Source organism: Oratosquilla oratoria, chromosome 9 (genome assembly GCF_046742065.1).
Source record: "Oratosquilla oratoria isolate Oo_2021 chromosome 9, ASM4674206v1, whole genome shotgun sequence".
Taxonomy (NCBI): Eukaryota; Metazoa; Arthropoda; class Malacostraca; order Stomatopoda; family Squillidae; genus Oratosquilla; species Oratosquilla oratoria.
In genome coordinates, this window is record NC_134785.1 from 57,354,408 (window position 1) to 57,364,407 (window position 10,000).

Below are 10,000 nucleotides of genomic sequence, written 5' to 3' on the forward strand. Positions count from 1 at the left end.
ACTTGAAGGAAAGATCGAGAATTGGATGAATGGACAGAAGGGGTGAAGTGGTCCTTGAGTACAGGTGTAGTGTCTGTCGAGCAAGGACGGGAGCGGGCAAGAGATGCGTGTTTGTGGAAAATCGTTATGAATAAATGAATATTTGAGGTTGTAAGGAGAGATTTCTTCTTGTCTGCTATGAAGTGATTCGGCGGAAGTAAGCGAGATTCAATCGTCGGGCCCTGCTTTGGAGGTGATTTGTCTTGCTTCACGCTTCTGACTTGAGCACTGGGTAGTGGGTAGGACGATCCTTCATCCACTAGGAGTTAAGATAAAAAGGACAACAAATGAGGTCTGGATGAGTATGGGATTGGCTAGATTACGCCACCTCCCCTATTAAGGGGGAAGGGCCTTTTCGTATGTGTATGTTGTTAGAAGGTAGGGTGGGGCTGGTAGAGGGGAAGGGTGAAGGGAATTGGGAAGGAGATGGTTAGGATGAATTTTTTTTTGCGAAACTTATCACTTCTGAACCGGATGACATTCTATTATATCGGATGTTGATAGGCTCTGATAAATCTACGTGAGAATACGTATAGAAGTGGTGATAAAATGAAAGCAAAGTTAAATGAGAAGCTAAAAGAAGAAGGGGGAGGGAGAAATGAAAAGAAAATGGAGTAAATACATCATGATATTAAATAGAAAATGGGAATGTTGCGTGTCTGATGCATCTGTGGCGTGCAGCGGCTCCGTGTCTTAAGACGTCACGGTGACGACACGCCGTTATATACTTTGAATGCGTGTTCTTTTCCCCATACGTTAGTGTGTGCTCTCATATAACTCCGTGTTGTGTTCTGTTACGTTTATGCATGGATCACATGATTGCGTCATGTAAACTTTGCACCTGTGTCGCTTGACTATGTCATGCAATGTTCGTGCGCATGCTACTTGATTGTGTTGCGTGCATGGCGTTCATCTTTGTGCCGTTTGATTGTTTCATATTCGTGCATTTGTCGTTTGCCCGTGGCATGATGTGATATGCAAGCTTGTGCCTGTATAACGAAGATTACGTGAGACAAGAACCTCTGGCAACCGTGTCATTTGTGTGTGTCTACTTTGACGTACGAGTATATAAACGTTATCGAATTTTTTCGTTGTTAAAGTTTTTGTCATATCTTTGTCTGATTCGGAATTTTTTTTCTCGACTTTGTGTATCTCATTAGTGTCATAAATTCATTCAGTTATCTTTCTCACACTTTAACTTTATCTCATTCATTATCTTAATCACGCTCTAACTCACAAACTTACTCCAATTCATGATTTCACTTGTCATAATTTGCTCCGACTCAGCAGTCAAAGATCTTCCATGTGACTGCATTCCCGAGTCGTGTGTTTTTTTCATTAACTATACGACATAAAGATTTTTACTTCTCATTTTGATGCAAACATGAGCGAGTATATTAAATGTTTTAAACGCAGAAATATTTTTTTCAGTGGAATATGATATTTTAGTGTTACCCAAGGAATATGTAAAAACGACAGCCGTCGACTTCGGGTTAATCAAGGTGGTCTCAAAGCAAATTGTCTTCTTTTTGCATTACAACATGGGAGACTTTCTTTGCTGATTCATTTTACCAATCAGATTTGTTTATGAAATTAATATGTTGAGTTTCAGAAATAATATAATTATCAGACATTAATTGCCTGTCGTCAATTTAGAAAATCAATGTTGCATTTCTGGGAAATTACAGTCGTCGACATGGAACACGGAATCTATGATCGATTACGTTGGTGGACATAATGACAAAGTTTTTCTTTCGCTTTTAAAATTCAGTTGAATATACAGATTAAAGAAAATATTTTCAAACACACATCCAATCGTCCATACCCCCCTCACCTGTTACTTTCATTCATTTTATGAGATATATCAAATCTGGTAACCATTTTTACTTTTTATTCATGCAACTACGGCATTGACGCAAAGAATAAGTACAAAGTAAAAAGGTTAGTAAAAAGAAGTAATCACATTAAAACGTAATGAAATTAGAGTTAAGTTGCCAACTATAATGGAGTTGGGAAAAAATTATGTACTAGGGATTCAAATTAAAAAGAGAACAGTCTGCCAATCATGTTAATACAATCATGCACAAACACACGTGCAAGCGCACACGCACACACACACACACACACACACACACACACACACACACACACACACACACACACACACACACACACACACACACACACACACACACACACACACACACACACACACACGTGTGCACTGTTGTCACATTTCATAGGTTCGAACGGCTGCAGCAATGACACTAACGCAGCTCATTCCTACGTCCGCCTGTGGCACAATAGCTGTATTGTGTGTGGGTTTATCAAATGTACTATACGAACACTTTGGGAACATTATAAGGATTACAAAAGGATTACAAGGGAGGAGCATTCTGACAGGAGACCTTTTGGTCCATAACTAGTTCGGAAGCGGAAAAAATTATAACAATAAATAGATAAAAGAAAGATAGATAAAGATTATAATTATATAAATAGTAATAAATAAAATGAATAGATATATAGGTATAGTTAAATAATAAACAAACAGGTAAGTAGTAAATAATAAATTGACAGATAACTAATGATAAATAAAAATCAAGCCAATAATAATAAACAAACAAATAATAACAAACACAATTCTCATTACGGAGACAGAGTACTTGTTGCTGAATATTCGTTGCACATTCCTGTATAACAAATACAGGAGAGTGAATACTTTACAAAAAATGTGGTAGCTATCGTGAATAAGATTTATGGAGAACGCTAAAGAAGAATTTAGCAGCAGCAGGAATGCTCCGAGTTCACGATGGCGGTCAGATTTCCATGAGCAGGCACAATAGTTGCTGCTGCTGCTGCTGCTGCTGCTGCTGCTGCTGTTGCTGCTGCTGTTGTAGCCTGGCGGAACGCAGCAAGCGACATTTACAATGAATCATTTAACAAGATCACGAGAACCGTTGGTTCCTTCGTGTTATGCTCAAACATTTCTTTCTTTCTTTCTATCTTTCTTTTCTTTCTTTCTTTCTTTCTTTCTTTCTTTCTTTCTTTCTTTCTTTCTTTCTTTCTTTCTTTCTTTCTTTCTTTCTTTCTTTCTTTCTTTCTTTCTTTCTTTCTTCCTTTTTCACTAGTTCCGCTGCCACATCAGGTGAGTCCCGCCTGTGTGTGTGTGTGTGTGTGTGTGTGTGTGTGTGTGTGTGTGTGTGTGTGTGTGCGTGTGTGTGTGTGTGTGTGTGTGTGTGTCGTATATATGTGTGATTCATCATGGTCTTGGATCACGTGTTGGACTCGTCATCAACTGCTATTACCCTCCCGTATGAGAGCTCAGAGGTCATATATGACCAATCTAAGGGTAATACTGTGACCTTATATGCACACACAAACACCCAACACCCCGCCCACGAGAATTGGAGTAACGACTCGCAGCGCAGCGATACTGAAATTATTTCACCCTGGGCGGGATTCGAACTCAGACCGCTGTAGCAGCGGATGCGAACGCTACCACTGCGCCGTCGAGTCGTGTAGGCGTGACATTCCATAGGTTTGAGTGCGATGGTATAGTTCGTCATGGATGATCTTATCCTTCCACGATACACCAAGAAGCTTATGGAGACATCTGATGTTAAAATTTTCTAAGATGCGGTTCTGGCGGGTTGTACAGGGTCCATGTCTCTTAGCCATAAAACAAAATGGAGATAACTATAGCCCTGTACACAGCAGCCTTTGTGTCGATTCTGAGGTTGTTGTTGTAGAAAACTATCTCGCAATCGGCTGATCGCTGTTGAGGCAAGGTTTATCTTCACTCTGGCGTGAGTATGTGAAGTGTGTCGATTCTGAGGTTTTTGTTGGAGAAAACTATCTCGCAATCGGCTGATCGCTATTTAGGCAAGGTTTATCTTCACTCTGGCGTGAGTATGTGAAGTGTGTCGATTCTGAGGTTGTTGGAGAAAACTATCTCGCAATCGGCTGATCGCTGTTGAGGCAAGGTTTATCTTCACTCTGGCGTGAGTATGTGAAGTGTTCCACGGTCTTGATTGGCTCACCGTGTATGTGGAATTGGAAAGGTGCCTGTGGTGCTTCCGCACGCTGCACTAACACTTCCGTTTTGAGAGTGTTGACCTTAAGGCCCATTGCAGAGTACGTGCAGGAAAAGTAATCAAGAATGTCCTGCAGGGAACCGCTAGCGTCGTGAGCAATGACAGGACAGTCGTTATCATATTAAAGTTCGATTACTTGTGAAGTGAAATTTTTGGTTCTGTCCTGGAGACGGCGAAGATTGTATAGGTTTCCGTCCAGTCGATACTGGATGGTCACACCAACGTCTTCCCCCTAGAGAAGGATGACATATGCTGGTTAGAGCTACCAGGACGATGTTAAACAGTACAGGAGCGAGGACACAGCCCTGCCTTACTCCAACTTGAACTTCAAATGGGTCTGACAGTGAGCCACACGCTTGGACTCGAGCTTGTGTACAATCGTGAAGGTTTTGAATGACTCTGAGGAACCTTGGAGGAATTCCCATCTTCTTTGATAATCCCCACAATAAGACACGGTTCACGGTATCAAAAGCCCTCGTGAGATCAATGAAGGGGATAAGCAGGTCTTTATTTTGCTCCCCATATTTCTCCTGTATCTGACAGATGGAGACCATATCAGTGGTGCTGCGGTCCTTTCGAAAGCCACATTGACTTTCTGTGAGCTCATGTTCAGGGAGGTTCGTGATTAACCGAGAAAGCAAGATCTTGGCCAGCACTTTCACTGCGACTGCCAACAACGAGACCCCTCGACTATTGCCACAGATCGCTCCATCTCCTCTTTTCTTGTGGATGGCAACGATATTGGTATCCTTTAAAATTTGTGGTACTTCTCCTGTTGTCCACACTTCTTGGAGCAGTTCAGTCAGGTGTAGTTTCAGGGTGAATCCTCCCTATTTGAAATATTCGACAGAGATGCCATCTGGCCCTGGGGTCTTGTTCTTCTTTAGTTCCCAGACAACTTTTATAACTTTAGCCAGCTGGGGGCTCTGTCCATTTCCTGTTATATGGGGAGATTGGGCAGCTGATCCAGTATGTTTGGTGTGACAAGGTTGATTGGTGGAGTAAGTTGTTGAAGTGTATATATGTAAGCAAGTAAACATGTATGTATGTATGTATGTATGTATGTATCTATGTATGTATGTATATATGTATGTATGTATGTATGTATGTATGTATGTATGTATGTATGTATGTATGTATGTATGTATGTATGTATGTATGTATGTATGTATGTATGTATGTATGTATGTATGTATGTATGTATTTATGTATGTATGTATATATGTATGTATGTATGTACTTATGTATGTATGTATGTATGTGTGTATGTTTGTATGTATGTATGTATGTATGTATGTGTACGTATGCATGTATGTATGCATGCATGCTTATAAGTAAGTATTTAGGTACTCATGTGTGTACATATGTACGGATGCATGTATGTATATAGAATGTATGCATGCATGCATATATATGTTTAGATATATGTACATGTGCGCATGTATGAATATTTGTTTGTTTGCATGGCCGCGTGTATATTTGTTTGTATAGTGTGTGTGTATGTATATGTTATCATTTGCATACGTGTGTGCATGTGTATGTTTACGTGTTTGCGTGTTTTTATGTATATTCTTAACCATTATGTGAGCATGTGATTGCGTTTGCATTCCTTTGTACGTATGTACACGTATGTATACATATGTGTACATGTGTATACTTATGTACGCCTGCTTGCCTTTAACTTTTCTCCAAAATGTCGTAAATTAAATGTCACCACCGGGCGCGCGCCGTCCAAATTAAAAGTTGAACAAATTCTTCTGACAACACGTATTTCCAGCGTGGTGGCACGCTAGCTCGGCTATTGTGTGTTTGTACTCCTTCCTGTGCCAACAACCATGGCAACCACGTGGACCGAGACAACACAGGGTGATAACATCAGTGGTATAGAAAAAAGAGCCCAGCTGATTTCTGTCCTTTTTTTTTTTTTTTTTTCTAAAAGCAAATGGTCGGACATAAGCGGATTTTTCATTTTGTTCCGGGTAGAGTTAATGGTTTGTCATTGACTTTTGTGTGGAAATATTTTTGTTTGCGATTTTTGTTGTTCGTATAAAACAAAGAGTATAATTCTTTCTAATCACACACACACACGCACACGGCACACACACGACACGCGCACACACGACACGCACACACACACACACACACACACACACACACACACACACACACACACACACACACACACACACACACACACACACACACACACACAGGAGATAGGACCCAACACACGTTGCTCTTTTCCTGTATACTATAATTAGGTGAATACACACACACACACACAAACAAGCACACACACACATCCGCATAGATATACATGCACACACACAAACACACACACACACACACACACACACACACACACACACACACACACACACACACACACACACACACACACACACACACACACACACACACACACACACACACACACACACACACACACACACACACACACACACACACACACACACACACACACACACACACACACACACACACAATGTAAACTCGCCCTCATTCGCGAAGATACACATCTACTGCTATCGTTTCCTTGTTTTGGATTGAACATTGTAAACAAGGCTGGCATGACGTCACGAATGAATCAAAGACCGGACAACAGAGGAAGTTGGAGTCAACAAGTGAGGATCAGACACTAAGGATTAATGGTGAGGAAGGAGAGGTATTTGTCATAGAAAATGGGAAGGATGGCTTGGATTTCGTATGGGAGGGAATATAACTTAGCTACTATAGCTGCAGTGAATTATTCTATGCTTATTAATGTAATCATCATAACTATTATTACATTACAGACTTGTTACTAAAACTGTCTATAGAAATAATGTTTTTTTTTTTTTTTCTTTTTGGTGGCTGGACTGAATTACAGTATGAAATTACGCTGACAGGAGAACTTGAGGTCCATAATATGACCCGAATGTTGAAAATTTGATAGATCAACGAAGTGTGTAATGATAATAATAGTAAAAACGGTAAGCAAAAGAATAACGAAATATATTGACTACCAAATAATTCAACTACATAACTGCAAGTACCTCAATCATATTGTCTATTAAAAAGTCCCTAATCTTTATAGCGTGTTGGGGGTTGGGGTTGGGGTGGAGTGGGAGGTGTCCAGCTAAGGCATTCACCCATCATTCAATAACCTCAGTATTGTTTGAAATGTTTATACTGTCGTTGGTGTTAGTGCCAATAATAATACTAGTAATAGTTATTCTAATGCCACCACCATTCCAGCTATTCCTCGATGACCTAGCGGTGTCTGGAAACAAACATGGAAAGTCTTCTAGAGGAGTCCATTCTAGCACTTTCGACACAAGATCATTATGTCTTACTAAAATCATGGGGTTATGATTTAACCAGTTCTGGGAAATAAAATCGCCACTTAGACTAGGTTCGAAACATAGTAGAATACCCCAGATCCCAACAAAAGGGGCTCTACAGTAACAGAACATGTTTAATAGATCAAGTTAGGTCTGGAGGAAGCCTCTTTATTAAGACTTCGACAAAATCTCAGGTTACGTCGACGAGGAAGCCCAACCCAAGAACCCCAACCCAGGTTTCTGAAATATCGAAATAAATCCCCTCTAGTCCCAGAAAACTCGAAGTAGATTATCCACCTTACCACTCCAGATGATCAGAATGGAAGACGCTGTTGAGAGTAGCCACACACGCCTACTGGCTGGTGACGGAAACTGGGGTGGGTGACGCTGGAATCGGGCGCGTCTCGAGAGCGATGAACTCCCTGACAGCATACTTGTCCCCCTCAGACATCGCCATCTTTTTCGAAACCGATGTCGGGGAGTCACAAGTGACGGGGTCGTAGGCAAGCACCGCCGAAGAGAGTTCGTAGGGCTTCATAGTCTTATCGGAGGCCTCTTCGGCGAGGTCTTCTCGAAACAGATTCTCATCTTTGGCCTTTTCCGAAGTCTTTCTCTCACTAAGGTCCTTGCCTTTGCCACTGGCCCCCTTGTCACTAGTTCCACAGTTCTTAGTCATGTTCTTAGCCTTAGTACCCGTACTGAACCTGCCCTTGGTTCGTTTCTTGCCCTTGAGAGACTGCGCTGGAGGTCGGTTTGCAGGTTTGGACCCTTTGGAGGTCTTCTGTGGTCCCGGTTCGACGTCACTCCCGTGGGCGATGACGTAGTCCATATGAGGAAGCGGCTCCCGGCTGATAACGTAATCAGAGGTCGTGTTTCCGTGCCAGTAGAGGAGCTGATGGTCATCCTCGGCCTTCTTGGAGGATTCCGGGCGCCACCAAACGAGAAGGGCGTGCCAAGCCTCCTGCAGGCACCTCCTTCTCCGGACTTGTCGTTCCTCCTGTTTCAGGATATCCGCCACCTCCTGAAGCCGATCCAGGAACAGTGGGTCCATGCAAGGGCTTGGTGGCTGTACCCTGACCTGGACAGTCTCTGGAGTTCCTGGAAACTGTTTCCCGGACGAGGATGCCGAAGGACCTCCACTGACGCCCTCGCTGGACGTCGAAGGTTGACTGAGCCTTTCATGAAGAGGTGTCATAGGCTGGACCACCGAAGTCGAGGACTTCTTGACGAAGCGCTGAAGAACTCTTCGCTTGCGGCCTCTGGAAATCTTCGGGAGCGACCTTTCGCCATCTTTCCCGGCCTCCGTCGCTCTCCCTTCGTAGTCGTTGGTCCACGAAGACCTTGGCCGGCTGGCCGACGAAGACGTCTCCCACTGGTCGGGAAACTCATCGAACTCGATGGAATCGACCTCCTCGTCCTCAGACTCCTCCTCCTCCTCCTCTTCCTCCTCCCTCTCCTCTTCGTTCTCGGTCTCGAGTCTCTTCTGGGCTAAGTTTTGCCTCTCGAGGCGACGCGAGTACAAGGAGTACATAGACACGTTGACCTCAGGCAGCGCTCGGGTTTCAAGGATGACCTCAGGAACTCGAAGGTTGACCTTAGGATCTGAATTAAGTGCGTTTGACCACTGGGTTTCAAGGATGACCTCAGGAACTCGAAGGTTGACCTTAGGATCTGAATTAAGTGCGTTTGACCACTTTCCTGGCCATTTCGTGAGGTCGAGAAGCACCAAGAGAAGAAGATGAGATGATATGGAAAACTAGAAAGACCAAAGGGGAAACGAAAGAATGAGAAAAGGAGAAAGACGAAGAAACTAAAGAAAGATTATTAGAAAAAAATGTATATTTCAATGGAATTAAATGATAAAAAAGAGTAAGACAAGGATGAGGATGCAAATAGAAAACGGGATAGAGGAGGTGAAGGGAAGGAATGAGCAGGTAAAGTAGCAGGAAGACGACAAGGGGAAGAAGGAAGTAGGAAGAGGCGGTGTAGGAGATCAAAGAAAAGGAGGAGGAAGAGGAGGAGGAGTAAAGAAAACAGGAAATATAGAGAAGGGAATCGAGGGGCTTTTCAGGTCACGAAATCCTCGAAGGTCGAGAGTCTCGTTCACCATCACGTCCTTCTCCCATGACTGACCGCCTCTTGGCATCTACAAAACATCAAAGAAAAACCTTCCTCAGCTTGCCTCATTCTCCTTGTCAGGGCACGATCATGTTCTTCGCCTCAGCGCTTTCTTCAAGAGGCTTCAGCCTTTCCTCGGAAGGGTCTGTGACCAACTGTGGTGTCCTAGATAATGCTTAATACTTTGAGGAGTGGTTTCTAAGTCTCACCTGTGAGGGGCATTCCTCATAGTTCTGGGGAAGTCTTCAAGGGCTAAGACACTCCCCTTCGTCCTCGTTGTAGTCTTCGAACTCGTCTTCGTTGTAGTCTTCGAAATCGTCTTCGAACTCGTCCTTCGAACTCGTCTTCTTATCTCCTTTCTCACTTTTGAGTTTGAAACTCCGTTTGAGCTGAAGGAGACCTTAC

General features: G+C 42.9%; 1 protein-coding gene across 10 annotated transcripts in view; it reads right to left on the reverse strand.

Annotated features, from left to right (window-relative positions):
• LOC143028445 (uncharacterized) overlaps nt 1-10,000 on the reverse strand; it is a 407,331-nt gene that overhangs the window by 43,580 nt on the left and 353,751 nt on the right. For 2 of the 10 annotated variants that reach the window (XR_012966732.1, XR_012966731.1), the window contains exon 1: nt 7,780-10,000. This exon is cut by the window's right edge and continues 602 nt beyond it. The exons of the other annotated variants lie outside the window; for them this stretch is intronic. The gene's annotated coding sequence lies outside the window, so the exon portion shown is untranslated. The remainder of the gene's footprint in view (nt 1-7,779) is intronic. 10 annotated transcript variants of the gene reach the window in all.